This window comes from Triturus cristatus, chromosome 4_1 (genome assembly GCF_964204655.1).
Source record: "Triturus cristatus chromosome 4_1, aTriCri1.1, whole genome shotgun sequence".
Taxonomy (NCBI): Eukaryota; Metazoa; Chordata; class Amphibia; order Caudata; family Salamandridae; genus Triturus; species Triturus cristatus.
Window position 1 is genome coordinate 920,848,134 of NC_140585.1, and position 15,914 is coordinate 920,864,047.

Sequence of the window (15,914 nt, forward strand, 5' to 3'; positions counted from 1 at the left end):
TTGTGACCACGTTTGGCCTCCACGGAGTGTCAGATTTTTTCCCTTCACCCAGACCATCACAATTATCAAAACCCCGGAGACTTTATAGCCTCTGCTTGTGGCATAGCCAAGTTAGATTGGGACACTTGGGTTACATGGGATGTAGGGGGGACAGATGAAGCCAATGTCACAGGGGCTGTACGTTGTGGAAAATTTTGCGGGTCCAAGGACAATCTGCGTTCGGTCAACTGAATTTCATGTATAGGAGTCGACTCGGCCCTTAGCAGGAAGGCGTCCATTGTCCCCACTACCCCTTGACCGTTTCCATGTTTGGATCTATTCATCCTGTAAGCCTGAACAGCCTTGTCGACACAGTGTGGTACAGTATATCAAAATTGAGCAAAGAAGGATCGATTTCACAGTACCTTATTGCAGAGTATTAGATCCAGATGTTAATAATGGGGCCCAGCCCAGCCTCTTCCGGCCACGGATGGGTGCAGATGGGCCCGCCCTTGGCCCGGGCTTGGCCCGGGCATGCCCTCGCACCACCCGTGCTGCGTCTCGTGCTGTGGGAGGTCTGTGTGTGTTTTATCGCGCCTCCGGGCGTGGGGCGCAGCATCAGGGGCAGGCGTCTACTCAGGGCTGCTGGGAAGTGCAGTTCCTCCCCTCGCTGTTCCCCTCACGGCTGGATTAGGCAGCGGCAGCTGTTCTCCTCACGGCGGGAAGGTAGAGAAGATGGCCATTCCCCTCACGGCTGGTAAGTAGAAGAAATTGGTCGTTCCCCCTCAAGGCTGCGGTCTCTTGTTCTTGCGTCCCGATCCCTATCATGTTCTGAAACAATTTGAAGAGTTCAAAAGAAATTGAATTGCAACCACAACAGTTTAGATCGGTCAATCTGACAGATCATCTGATAAGATGATAAAGATTTGGTGATGGCTTGATACGCTTTCAGAGGGGGGATTGGAGGAGAGTAGTTTGAGCTCTCTTTTGAATTTACAGTAGGAGTGTGTTATAATCACGGTTAGTCAGCACTCACATAAAAATACTGTGTAATAAATGTATGAATGAGGAATACAAGATGATTATGTTTCTTCATGATTTACCAGTCTTTTGTTTGCACTTTAGAAATGTACTGACAAGGGGTGAATTTTTATTGCGTGAAGGGATAACAAACTACATGTCTTTATTGATTTTTAAAAAATATTACACTCGTAACCTCTAGTATATTAAGACTTGCCACTTATAACTGTTTAAATGTGCTGAAAGTATTGCTTATTTATTTATTGAAGTGCACACATAATGTAACCTGTGCATTGTTAATTTAGCCTAGCTGTGGGACTGAAATGCATTTCTGATGTATTTCCAGCTAACGTTTGAATTCGTATTTTGCTTGCCTCGTGGAATGTTGCATGTATCTTGTGTTCCCACTGCAGGTGGACAGGCTTCATTAGTGTAGAGAAATAATTATTGTTCTTAGTAGATAGAGTTGGCTGAGAAGGAGAAATGCGATAAGAGATGGCGGACCAGTTCTTGTGGGAGAAGGAGATGGCATCAAAGACATACAAAATATCTCAGCGTGTGAACTTGGAGACGGAGAAAGGAAGCCAAAGGGTGCTGGAAATGGAAATGTACTAGCAGCACTATGGGAGGTGCCTTAATTCAGCATTTGCTTATGTTGTGAAGTAGTGTAGGGATAGCTGACACTCTTCTTTCGTGCTCTTTGGGGGTATAGAACTCATCTTAAGCTTTGTGGCTTCATGCTACATGAGCCTGGTTGGAGTTACGTCTTAGGAAGGCTCTAACTGCTGACACCTTTTTCTTCCCCACCTTTTCTAGACTGACTTAAGGTTGGGATTTTCATCTTATGGTAGTGTAGGGTCATTAAGGGATTTGTAGGGCATTTGCTTAATGCTAGATGCAATCCAAAGTGCACTTTGTTGCAGTGATCAAATTAGTAGTTTTCTTTTTTTTAAATTCTCAGCCACATGTATAAATACGTTACATCAAAAGAAAACAGAAATAAAATACCAGTGATCATTATCAGAGCACATGAAAGAGCAGAACATAACTGTAGACATATCCACTTACAATTACCACACATAAAAAACAAAGGGAGACAGCTTACAGAAATAATATTGTATATTCTTAGTCCCATTGAAGACTGGACCACCACACCCTTTTAAATTTTAACCATGAGCGCGGACCTCTGGCTTTGGCTAGCGTTAATTCCATTTAATAAATTTCCCTTAGTAAGACCCAAAACTCATTAATGTTTGGACTCACTCTTTGAATCCATGATCGAGCAATACATAAACGCGCACATGCCAAAATGATTGAAACAAGTGATGTTGTAAGACAACCCCAATCTGAAAGTACCCCTAACACTATTTCCTTCTCTGAAATCTGGTTATCATGACCAACCAATGTTGCGAGCGCTTGGGTTACATCAGACCAAAATGCATTCAACATTGGACAGGTAATAAACATGTGACGTAAATCTGCAGCATATTTTTAAACTTTGGGCAATATGACTTAACAGCTGATTGAGAGTTAGCCCACGTAGAAATTCGCTCTGGGGTGTAATAGATCATAAATATAACTCTATGTTGCTGAAGTTTCAAATTTACTGACGTCACTGCAGAATCTATAATTTCCAATGATTCCTGTACCTCCTCTTTAGTTATATTAATATTGAAGATCCGACTTAACTTAACTGCTATCCGTATGCCGTCATCACTAACAGCTGCTATAAGTTTCTGATAAGTTTTGCCAATAGTTCCTCTGCCAGTAGTGTGAAAAAATACAGATAGTACCTCAGAAGGATTAGATAACTCTAATAAGCCCCGACCGCGAGTGAAAAAATCCCTTACTTCTAAATACTTGTACAAATAGGTCTGTTGCAACCCAAATTCTTCTTTCAGGGCTAAAAAAGATCGGAATCCCTGTCCATCATACAATTGACTAAGCTGTGTTATACCCTTGCGCTGCCACTCTTTTCCACCGTAATCGTGAAATATGTCAGGCAGCATGGGATTTCCCCATAATGCAGTATATACTTGCAGATCTGGTTGTGTATATTCCTTACGAATTTCATGCCATATCCTAGTAATGTCCATGACTACCTTGAATCGAACCCGCTTGTAATAATTAGGGTCAGATGTTTTGTACAATAAAAACCCCATATTGACTCCACAGGCCAGTTGGTATGAGAGCCAAATAGTACTAGTATCGGGCCCCTTAAGTAAACTTTGTATTCGACCGGAGAATGCAGCCCAAAAGTACAATTTAAAATCCGGGAGTTTAAAACCACCTTGTTTGTATGATAGTTTTATATACCGGATGGCTCTCCTTGCACGCTGATAGCCCCAAATAAAGCTACCAATGGCACGATCTAAATGCTTAAAAAACGTCAGCGGTACCCTTAGCGGGATCATGCGGAAAAGGTAAAAAAATTTCGAAAGAATATTCATTTTAACAACGTTGCACCTCCCATATATGCTAAGGGGAAGCTGATGCCAACATCGCAGTTTTGCCACCACCTTTTTAAGCAGTGACTCATAGCTTAGTGTAATCACTCGTCAATTTGGCTGCTAAAACAGACTCCCAAATATATTGCCGTTCTTGTAATCCCTAATGTTACTGGGGGCATTTCAAGTTGGAAATTTAAAATTGTCTGTGTCTTATTCAAGTTTAGGTTATAACCAGAAAAAGAGCCATATCGCTGGGCCTCTTGTATGATTTCAGCTAGAGCATTTACTGGTCTAATAGAAAAAATGTCGATATAATCCGCGTATGCGGTTAGTTTTAATTCCAGCCCATTAAGAACAACCGGAGGAATCTCAACATTACGCAGCAAATGTTTAATAAAAGGCTCAATATAAAGAGCTAAAAATTAAGGGGATAACGGCAGCCCTGCTGTGTACCCTTTTGGACAGCAAAGTAGGAAGAGGAATGTCCATTAAGCTTGACCGCAGCTATTGGGTTCCTATATAGTTTCTGTACTGCCGAGATGAACCTTTGACCAAGACCTATTGATGACAATGTCGACCATAGAGCTCCCCAAGTCAATCGGTCAAAGGCCTTCTCAGCGTCCAACATCAACATCCCAAACTGCTGACTCAATTGGCCAGAGATATCAAACGCAGCAATAGCTGTATTAATATGCACAGCCGTGTCTCTACCAGGGACAAAGCCATGCTGCTGTTCCGAGACTAAAAGATGAATAACTGGGGCCAACCGGGATGCGAGAATTTTTGATTTTTTTTTGCATCAGCATTAATCAGCGATATGGGCCGATAAGAGCTCATATCATCAATTGCTTTCCCCTTTTTTGGGAAAACAATAATATTGGTAGTATTCCAGGAGGAGGGGGCATCATCTTGAATAATTTTGTTGCATAATGCAAGAAAGATAGGTATTAATGTATCTTTAAAGATTTTATAAAATTCAAGCAGAATGTTGTCCTCACCAACTGTCTTGCCAGCTGGCAGAGCACTAATCGCTTCCTCAACTTCCCCAACGTCAACATCTTTTTGCTATGGCTCGGAGAGCAGTGGATTCAGAACAGGCATTGCACTCTCCTGTACATAATTCAAGGCAGTTTGTTGGCTGAAACATACTGAATCGCCATATAGGTCAGCATAAAATAGCCTAAATTGTTCCACTATATCTATAGATCTAGTGTAAACAAGACCGTCTACCCCTTTAATTAATTTAATATTCGATCTAGCCCTTTGATCAGCAATCTGGTTAGCCAACAAGCGGCCCACCCTTTCCCCGTATACATACTGTTTGGATTTGTACTTATGGTAGTTATTTGCTACTTTATCCTTTAACCTTCTACTGAGCTTTGCTCTTACCTCGACAACCTGCTGATAGATCATTTGTTCGCCTATATCCTTTGATGCAATGGCTCTAGCATGTTGTTGCTCCAGATCTAAATAGAGCCTATGTCCCAGCTCCAACATGCAGGCACCCTGCCAATTCTGTTTTACGATATATTGTAGCGTGACCCCTCTTACATAGGCCTTTAAACAGTCCCATACTATTGCAATAGGCTCCATGCCCCAGTTATTCTCTATATACTCCCCAAGTATTTCTTGCATAAATTCCACATACTCTGGATTACTGAGGAAGTGTCTAGGAAAAGAAAATTCCCTAACTGATTCTTTAATCCCAGGCTGAAACTGCACTGTTAGCATCACCGGATTGTGATCTGATGTAATTTTAGGACATACCTCTATGGATGCATTTTCCAACATAATATTATTAACAAAGATCATATCAATCCTCGAAATGTGTTTGTGCGGGGATGAAAATGTTTTATAACCTGGTACAGTTGGAAATAATCTCCTCCAAGAATCCTCCAACTGATGTATATGAAGGAGTTCTAAAATAGCAGCCCTAGTCTTACACATTCTAACTCAAGCTGTAGCATTAGTAGTATCAATCTTCCTATCTAGGATACAATTAAAATCTCCCATAACAATCAGCTCACCAGCCCACTCTAATAGCTCAGAACTTAAAGGAAAAGCAACATCCGGGCAATTAGTTTTGGGGCTGTATTCCATACATACTTTAACCTTACGCCCATAAATCATAAGTTGGACAATTGCCCATCTCCCTTTAGAGGCGGCTAATGTTCGAAGGACAGAAGCCCTACAGCTCTTGGACTTTAATAAAGCCACCCCTCGAATAGACATTGATTGCGAAGTACATACAATTATATCATAACCAAGCTGTTTTAACTGAGCTCTGTCCTTATAGGCAAGATGTGTTTTAGCCAGCCCTAGTATATGGGGTTTAAATACACGGAGCTCCTCCATTACTAACCGGCGCTTTCCAGCCTGATTAAGCCCCGAGACATTCCAACACATGTACTTAAGGTCCGGCATTTAATAGTGCTTGTAAACTCGATCCTATCATCTCCCCCCTCATTACATGCACCTTTCCCCTGTGCTCAACCAATTTGAGATTGACTAAACTGTGGCTCTTTAAACCCCCCTCCCTGACCACCAATTCCTACCAGTCGACCAATCAGCCATTTTTAAACCCTCCCCTTCCTACTGCCCCCCAGTGCCTACGAAAAGGAATCGCCCCCTTCCTTGTTGTCCCAAATTGACAGCATAGAGAAGACAGCCCTTCTACTCCTCCCACTAGTCCAAGGGCCCCCCGCACCCTGCCCATACCTCCCAATGTAAGTGTTCCACAATGTTTCACAGTGACATAGCAAGACCAAAATAGACAAAAATTAGTTTTAGAAATATAGATCAAGAGAAAAGTTTGCAGGTTATTCCCCTCTGTTGTCCTAATGATTACTACCTTTGAACATAAAGTCATTCCTTAACAATAGACTGCCACTTTGATAAGGCTTGTTTAACATGTGGACGGCCATCATTAAAAATCTTTAGACGGACCGGTTCTTGCAAAAACACTTGCAAACACACAGTCTTTGAGGGATCCATTAATTGGCGAAGCCTCCATTGCCTGTCCAGTGTTGCTTTACACAGGTCAGAACGCACAAAGATAGACATTGCATCCTCTTTGACTGCAGCCGATGGACGCGCCTTTAGATAGACCGCTTGACGTAGGAGGAAGTTGCCCAGAAACACAAGAATTGGCCGGGCAAGGTTGGACCTAACTTGGTTACCCTGCAAAATAAACAAAGGCCGTCTGTGTGCCCGTTGAACCTGAGTTTCCCTATCCCAGTCTGCCAAGTCAGAAAACACTTTCTGGAGAAGACTGACAGTGAAAGTCCGTGGATCATTGCCTTCCCTTCCTTCTGGAATGCCAAAAATCCTTAAATTCTGGCACCGCTGCTGATTCTCAAGATGTTCAATCTTGGATTGCACAAACAGCATTTGCGAATCCTGTATTTTTGCGAGATTCACAGTATACGTATTGGCATCTTCCACAGCCGCAACACGTTGCTATAAATCAGTAACCTCAGAAGAAAGCTGGGTAACCTTGGTTGTAACATCCGTCATCACTTGCTTAATCTCTCTGCTGTCAGCCTTGGCCTGTTGGTAGTACTCTTGAGCCTCAGCTCTCTGAATGACCAACACTTGCATAATCCTAGACAGTGAGGGCAGTTTTCTTTTTGTTAAACCGACTTAATTGGTTTTGAAGATTCAGCTTCATTCTGTTTACTTTGTATTTTTACACCATAATGCTTTGATCGGTGTATATTAATCTGTCTCAACATTTGAATTAAACACACTAACTTGAATTTAGCTGTTGACCTGGATCATAGTTAGAAACATAGAATTTTAAATTCTAGATATTTTGAAAGGAGTTTTCTCTTTACCTCTCATGCTGCTTAAAAAGAACCATCAAGTCAGATTATTTAGGAATTTGTGTTCCAGCTTTGCCTGTATTAAAGCTCTTTACACAAGTACCAGATTAAATATTTCATTTTATAAGGCGCGTGGAGGAAGAGGGGATTGGGTTATATGGATGTAGGTCCTCCCCACTGCAGGAGCTTACAAATGAATACGCCACACATGGAGGTCTGTAATGGAGGTCTTTGTTCTTCAGCATATGATCACACACTGCACTCTCATTACCTTGCCAGAGCACTGAGCCATATAGCCACATTTCTCTGCACTGAACTTATTTTTTAGGTGATTGAGGAATAAAGAGGAATTGACATCCTTCACAAATTTAATTTACAGTGCAGCCCATTTGGCTACACAGTGAAGACCCAAAGTCTTTAGATGGGATTTAAGAATAGATTTATTACAAATTCAAAGCCAAGCTGATGTACACTAATCTCAAGAATATTTTGTAAAAATACAGAATTACTACTGGTAGACCAAATCGTCTATCAAAGTTAAGTCTTAGTAACATGAAGCAGAAAACAAATTTAGTAATGGCAGTACAGAAAATGAGAAACAGAATCTGTTGGTCAGTTTATGTTTTTCGATCCTCTTGCCTATACATGAAGAAATGTAAGTTATCTAACTAACCCTAAACCAAGTAGTATTGGTGGGGAAACACTAATTCGATACAAAAAGCAGGAAGGTGTCAGCATTGTAGAGACTTCTGTAGAAGTTCTCCAAAATCAGAGGTATTGCTTAGCCTAAAGCCACAGATCGGAAATATAGCAAAAAGGTCTGAATCCCTCGAAACCTAAAAGAATCTGAGTAAAGCTAAAGTGTGACCACCAATTAAAACTACACAGAATGTTCGAGAATCACACTTCATATGTCTCGGGATCCTCCCCCCTTCTCATGGTAAAACTTGGCAGTTGCACTCCAAACTCCCCTCTTCTGATCCGTACATCCTAACGTCCTTGGATTTCTTCCATCTCCAGATACAACGTGAACAGTGGTCCTCCCTTTGTTCTTTAGCGCCTCTCATTCTTGTCAAAAGTACTTCTCCGAGGCCTAACTATCTCTCATACCCAATGTGGCTTTCACTAACTATGAGATAATTATGAACACACCTGCAAGAAGAAGAAAACATTACAACCCAAGCAACTTTCACATTAAATGGTAAACATTAGACTCCAATAACTTAGCAGTGCTATTTGACTTTATTGAAAAGTGTCCTAACAAACTCAACTTTGGTGCCATTTCTAAATGAAAAACAGTAGGGGCCATATGTAGGTAATATATATTTACCGATTCATAAATACCGAATTTTACCGATTCGGTATTTATGAATCGGTAAATAGAATGTAGGTAAACATTCGGTAATTATTACCGAATCGGTAATATTCGGTATTTATGAATCGGTATTTACCGATTCGGTAACAATGCATCCCTTCCAATTCATTCCTATGGGCCTGGAGGCCCATAGGAATGAATGGGAAGGCATTCACAATTACCGATTCGGTAAATACCGAATCGGTAATAGGGGGGAGCATATTCATGGGTGGCAGGGTGTCACATTGACACCCTGTTGCACCACTGAATTGTGCATGTGTGCACATGTGGCGCACATACATGCCCTAAGGGCATGTATGTCTCCCACATGGCACTTGTCAAAAAGCACAAAATTGCTTTTTAAAAGGTTTTCGTTATTTACCATCAACTTGTAGTTGGTGGTAAATAACAAATCCAGAAACCAAAAATGCACTCACTTGAGTGCCCCCTACATTGGATTTCAGGATTCGGTGATTTACCGAATCGGTATTTTACCGATTTCTTAAAATTCCGATTCTGTAAATTACCGAATCCTGAAATCCAGCCACCTACATCTCAAATGCCTAAATACCGGTCGGTAACGGGATATTTATCGATTTTCGGCCGTTACCGACCGGTATTTAGGTACCTACATATGGCCCTAGATGTCTGAAATTTTCAGTATAAGTGTTTATTAGTATAAAGATAATTTGTGTTCAGAAACAATGTTATTTTAATTACTTTTGGAATTAATTTACATGTTGCTATTTTCCTGAAATAATGGTAGTAGGCTGTACTTTAAGTTGAACATTTTTATGTTACAACTATGGACAACATTGCCTTATATATGATACGTATGATTTATTTCATTATGTTTGAACTTAATCAGGAGTTTGCTATATTAAAATATGAAATGTAGAATTTAACCCCTTCTATGCTCATGACGGAATGGTTCAGTCATGAGCAAACTTGCACAGCAGAGGGATTTCCTTTTTTTCTTTTTTGCCTTGGGAGGTGGGAAAGAGCTTCCCCAACCTCTCAAGGCATATTTTTTGTTTTCATTGTAATGACGATTGCGTGCATGGCGCGCTGACGCCATTACACTGAAAACGGAACTGAAACTTAGTTTCAGTTTCACTGTTTCAGTGCACTTCAGGCTATCTCAGCCCCCCGAGCACCGAAACACATGAGAGAGGTATCGTTGGAAAGGGGAGAATCTCCCCTTTCTAATGGTATCCTTTCCAAGTGGATCCCTCCTTGGGGATCACCCCAAGAAGGCATTCCCAAAGCAGGGATCCACTCACTAGGCACCAGGAAGGGGAGAGCGGCCCCTTGGGCAAGGGCCTTTGCTCCCACATTAAATTATGGAATCAACAGTTTTTCTGCACCCCTGGGGGGCAGATGGGGGCAGTAGCTCCCAATATGCCCCGTGGGGGTCAGAAAGCACCCTAGACACGAGGGATTCTTTTTTTTACGGACCAGGGGTGGGGGCTGCCCAGAATGGGCATGCCAATGCCCCCACCCTTTACCCCCAAAAAGGCAAAAGTATTTCTGCCCCCCCAGGGGGCAGATGGGGGCAATAGCCCTTGATCTGCCTGCTGGGGGGGGGGGCAGTAAGCACACTAGGCACAAGGGATTTATTTTGTATGAAGGGGTGGGGGTGCCCAGAATGGGCATGCCAATGCCCCCACCCCCCAAAAAAATGCCAAAATCTATCTGCTCCCCCAGGAGGCAGATGGGGATAGTAGCTCCTATTCTGCCCCACTGGGGGCAGAAAGCCAACTAGGCACCAGGTATTTTTTTTTGTACGTAGGGGCTGCCCAGAAAGGCCATACCAATGCCCCCTGTTAGACCTGCCAGTCCTTTGGCTGTCCCCTCCTCACCCTCTAATTTTTCTGTCCACTAGTTTTTTTTTGGTGTTGACTTAGAGTTCTGGGCGCCCCATTATCACTAATTGATGGTGTGGCGCAAGGTGCTTCCCTAAAATGGAGGGAGAGAGGGAGCTCCTCCACAAAATGGTGGCCTAAACTGTCACCTCAGAGCCTGGGCCATAGGCTGGCATGAGGGGTTCCAGAACCTTCTGGGCCACTCTATACAGTCAAGGCCCAGGCTATTTATAGAGGTGAGGGGCGACGGCCATTTTGTGTGTGAAGTGAGGTAGTCAGGAGTAAGGCACCTGAGTGGGGAGGTAGGTGCACTGGAGGGGGGAACTGACTGTTCTTAGGGCCTGCTTTTTCTCCCCCCCTCGGTTGACACTACCCCCTACCTCGTGACCTAGCCCTGCCTTCAGCCTCTGACCCTGGGATCACGTCAACCTTTTGTGCTCCCCGCCTAGCCAGGACCACTGAAGAGAACTGGGGAAGAGAGTTACTATCTCCGACCTTATCCTCTACTTCCCTGTTGTTGGCCGGAACCCTGGAATAATCGGGATCTAATTGACTGTCATCCTCCTTTGGCTGAATAAAACGTTATCACCGCCACAGACCCAGGAAATCCGCTGGGCGCCGAAATTATCTTCACCCCCGAGCTGCAGGACACCCCCCTTAATGTTAACCACCCCTGTCGGGGTTACCACAAAGAATTACTCACCGCTACGGCCCAGGGCCGGAAGGATTGCCCCCGTTGTCGCCGGGGCCCGCGGAGAAGCCCGGGGCCCCGCTGCTGCCGTCGCAGCCTGAGGAACACAGCGGAATGCGAGGGGGAAGGCCTTGGTAGGCCGTGAAGCAGCCCTCCATCATCACGTGACAGGGGCGGACTGCGCGACGCCGCCCCCGCCGCTGTGCAATTCACCGACTGGGCCGCGCCCCCGCAGGCCGTGCTGCCCCTGGCGGCTGCTGGCGCGGGCCCCTGAAGGCTGAAGTAAAATCCGCCGGGCCACTGCTGCGGAGAAGGCCCTCGGCCCGGACATCGCCGGGAGACCGGAGAGCCCGCCGTGTGGTCCCCGCCGGCTCCGGACCGCGCTGGGTAGAGCGCAGACTGGTGGGAGGCTCGTGAGGAGCGAAACCAGCGCACAGGCCTAGAGACGGCTGAAGAGTCAGGTAACTCCCGGGGAGGAGGGCGGGAGGCCCACGAGGCCCTGAGCACGCCCCTTCCCCGCGGAGATTCATTGCGGCGCCGCTAGACCCCCACTGACACAGAACTGGAAGGAACTGGGCCACGGGCCCTTCACTAGGTGTCTGACTGAAAGGACGTGGGGGAGAACAAAGGGGTCCACGAAGAGCGCCTTCACCCCTACCGGGCGAGAAGACATATTCTGGCTTGACGGGGAATGAGGGGTCCCCAGTACCCCGCCTAGTGCTCCCAGGAGAGGCGATGCGTGCTACTTCAATTGGGTGAGAGGGGTAGAGCTGTGATGTCTGGCCCAGGGGTATGAAAAGGGCAAGGCCCAAGGGAATCGCCAAGTTTAGCGCTATTGAATCACTGAGCACTACATTCTGCTTGAGGGCCATATCTGAAGTGCAGCGCTATGTTCAATGACCTATTCTAAAGCGCTAGGAAATTGCTATGTGTAGCGCTATGTTCACTGACCTATTTTAAAGCGCTAGGAAATTGCTATGTGTAGTGCTATGTTCAATGACCTATTCTAAAGCGCTAGGAAATTGCTATGTGTAGAGCTATGTTCACTGACCTATTTTAAAGCGCTAGGAAATTGCTATGTGTAGCGTTATGTTCACTGACCTATTTTAAAGCACTATGAAATTGCTAAGTGCAGCGCTATGTTCAATGCTAAGTTTAAAAGCGCTATTGATTATGTTATGCTGTGTTTGACGCTCCCCAGGATCACCAGGTGGCGCGCTTGATTTCATACCAGGTCTAAGGTATTTATGTACTGCCAATCTAGTCACAATTAAATGTTCTGACCCTAATGTGATATAGATAAAAACTGATTGGTTTAATTTGAAAGATAAGAGAAACATGATAAAAGGAAAGATAAAGCTTTTCTAACTTTTCTAATCTCTTGGTGTAGCGTCTTTTTTTGGTGGTGGTACGCTGGAGTGTTGAGGTGAGTGTGATGCAAGCACAACATGTTACTCTGGAATGAGGCCTTTCCACCTGAGCCAAGCTACCATAGGACTCTAGGTCCAACAAGTTGGTGGCAGCGGTGGGATTCTGAGCTTGTGCTTGCGTCCACTCATCAGCAATTCAGTGTGCGCCACGCACCCTACACCTGATTTTTGTTTTTATTGGAGTTTTCTCCAGGTTGTCTCCCTGATTGGATTCTTTGGATTTTCCAAAATTATTCCTGTCCTGTGGTGTGGTTTTCTTTTTAAAGAAGGTTCTTCTTACCTTGTGAGTTCTTTTCCGCATTGTTTAGGGCCCCACCTGGCTGGATGGAGTTTGAGCTGGGTAGGCTAGAGGAGTACACTGTAACCCAGCTAAAGGAATTCTGCCAGGAGAGGGGGGTATTTTTCAAGCAGGGAGCAAAGAAAGTGGAGCTCCAGACTAGCTTGAGAGCCTGGGTGATGGCCTACCATAGCGGGGAACGGGAGGAGGAAGGACCGGAACCGGACACCACGGAAGGGGCAGTATCACTTTTCCCCCCTGAGAGCAGCAATATGGTTGCAGGACCCAGGGCACCTTCAAGGGCCAGTAGTAGTGCTTCAGGGGGAAGCCTGTCTTCGGCTGATTTAGCCGACAGGAGGGAGGAGAGGCAATTCAGGATGGAATTAGCCCGCTTGGAGAAGGAGAGGGAAGAGCGGAGGTTCCTTCATGAGCTCCATTTGAAAAAATTGGATCTCCAGGCCCTTCAGTTAGGGACCCCCAGTAGTCCTGCTGGTGGCAGCGTACAGAAAGAAGTTCCCAGGGAGCCTAGACCCCACTTACCAAAGGACGTAGTTGCCTATGAGGTCTCCTTGCGAGCCCATGGGATCCCGGAAGCCCAGTGGGGTGGTGGTCTGTACAGGTACATGCCTCCGGTGGGGAGGGATGCCCTTTTAGGCCTAGAACAACGGGAGCAGACCAACTACCCCACCATGAGGGTCGCCTTGATTAGGAAGTTTGGGCTGACCCCTGAGAAGTACAGGCAGAGATTCCGGGGTAGCCAAAAGCTGGCCACCCAGAACTGGGTGGACTTCCTGGACTACGCCAAAAAGGCTTTGGAGGGCTGGGTGCAGGGCAGTGAGGTGAAAGACTACGAGGGGTTGTATAACCTGTTTTTGAGGGAGCACCTCCTCGAGAAAAGTTTTCCAGAGCTGCGTCAACACCTGGTGGACAGCAAGCTGACTAATCCTTGGAAGCTTGCGGAAGAGGCGGACATCGGGGCTAGTACCCGGGTGTCTTCAAAAGGAACTGGGGGGGATTCCCAAAGGACTGGACAGTGCGCTCCCCAGAAGAAAGAGGGGGGGAGACAAAAAGAAGGAGTTTCCTAAAGGCCGCCAAAAGAGTTCGCAGTGAAAGGGATCAGGATTCCCTCCTAAGGTTGGCCCCCACAAACCCCCTTATCCTGACCGTGGTCTACAGCCTAGGGTTGTCCGTTGCTATGAGTGTGGCGAGATTGGGCACTACAAGGGGGATTCTAAGTGTCCCAAGAGACCACACCCTCTCATTGGAGGAAAGACCCCTGGGGTGGCGAGTGCAGTGCTCGGGGAGGAGTTGCCCCTAGATAAGGGAGGTGAGTGGGCAGGGCTAACATTAGTGTCCCTGGGAGACTGCGAGATGGTTCCTAAGACCCATGTGCCCTCGAATACTACCAAGTACAGGCAATGGGTCACCATCAATGGCCAGAGGGTGGAGGCTCTGAGGGACACAGGAGCCAGCATGACTATGGTAAGGAGTCAGCTGGTGTCCCCAGAGCAGGTGGTTCCCAACGTAGTCCACCCGGTTGTGATGGCTGACAACCGAGAGGGTCACTATCCGATGGCTCAGAGTCCCTTTGAGTGGGGAGGGGTTGCGGGTCCTCTTCGAGTTGCGGTAAGCCCTGCCATGCCGGTCGACTGTCTGTTGGGAAATGACCTTGAACATACAGCCTGGAAGGAGGTCGAGTTCAAGGCTCATATGGAGATGTTGGGGTCGCCTGAGTGGACTTGTGCCAACACGCGGTCTGTGACTGCCCGGAGGGGGAGTTCGCAGAGGTTGGAGCCTGGGAAAAAGGCCCAACCAGCTGCCAAAAAGGGTAAACGGGGACAGGAGAAGCCTGCCCCGGCATCTGCACCTCGTAAGATGGATGGGGCAACTGAGGTGGTCCCGGAGTCCACAGAGGGGGATGTGACTTCCCTGGAGGGCTTGCCTACCCCTGCAGAATGGCAGGTGGAGTGAGGACCTACCAGGGAGGAGTTTTGTTGGGCCCAGAAGGAGTGCCCCACCCATGAGGGCTTACAGCGGCAGGCCGAAGCCCAGGCAGCGGGTAATGTCTCGGGGAACTTCCACATATATTGGGAAGATGGTCTCCTCTATAGCGAACCCAAGGCTCCGGTGCATGGATCATCCCGGGCCTTGGTGGTTCCCCAGCGTTACCGAGCCTTCCTTTTGGAATTGGCTCATGAGATACCCTTGGCAGGACACTTGGGACAGGACAAGACCTTTGCTCGGCTTGTCCCTCATTTCTCCTGGCCTCAGATGAGGATTACGTCCGACACTTTTTGTAGGACGTGTGTCACCTGCCAAGCTAATGGGAAAACAGGGGTAAAGCTGAAGGCTCCCCTGGAACCACTGCCTGTCGTTGGCACCCCCTTTGAAAGGGTGGGCATCGACATTGTTGGGCCATTGGATCCACCAACTTCTGCCGGTCACAGGTTTATCCTGGTTCTGGTGGATCATGCCACCCGGTACCCAGAGGCTATTCCTCTGAGGACCATTACTGCACCTGCGGTGGCACGGGCCCTGATGGGGATTTTCACCCGGATGGGTTTCCCCAAGGAAGTTGTGTCCGACAGAGGTGCCAACTTCATGTCGGCCTACATGCGGGCTATGTGGAAGGAGTGTGGAGTCACCTACCGGTTCTCCACCCCTTATCACCCTCAGACCAATGGTCTGGTGGAGAGGTTTAATAAAACCTTGAAGGACATGATCAGGAGTCTGCCCGAGAGCCTGCGGAGGAAATGGGACGTCCTCCTGCCTTGTTTGCTGTTCTCCTACAGGGAGGTACCGCAGAAGGGAGTGGGCTTTAGCCCCTTCGAGCTGTTGTATGGGCACCCTGTTCGTGGACCCCTCAGCCTGGTGAAGGATGGATGGGAAAAGACTCCCAGAAAACTTCCCCCGGATGTGGTGAGCTACATGCTGGCCTTTCGTAGCCAAATGGCTAGGTTGTGGAAGCAAGCTTCCGAAAACCTAGAAGCCAGCCAGACGGTCATGAAGGAGTGGTATGACCAA

General features: G+C 46.5%; 1 long non-coding RNA gene across 3 annotated transcripts in view; it reads right to left on the reverse strand.

The window, feature by feature from the left end:
• Window positions 1–677: 677 nt before the first annotated feature.
• LOC146855814 (uncharacterized) overlaps window positions 678–15,914 on the reverse strand; it is an 82,475-nt gene continuing 67,238 nt past the window's right edge. For 2 of the 3 annotated variants that reach the window (XR_014981398.1, XR_014981396.1), the window contains exon 3: window positions 678–810. This is a non-coding gene — a long non-coding RNA (uncharacterized LOC146855814). Of the gene's footprint in view, window positions 811–8,302; window positions 8,426–15,914 lie in introns of those variants that run through there. The other variant, XR_014981397.1, reaches the window with a different exon arrangement.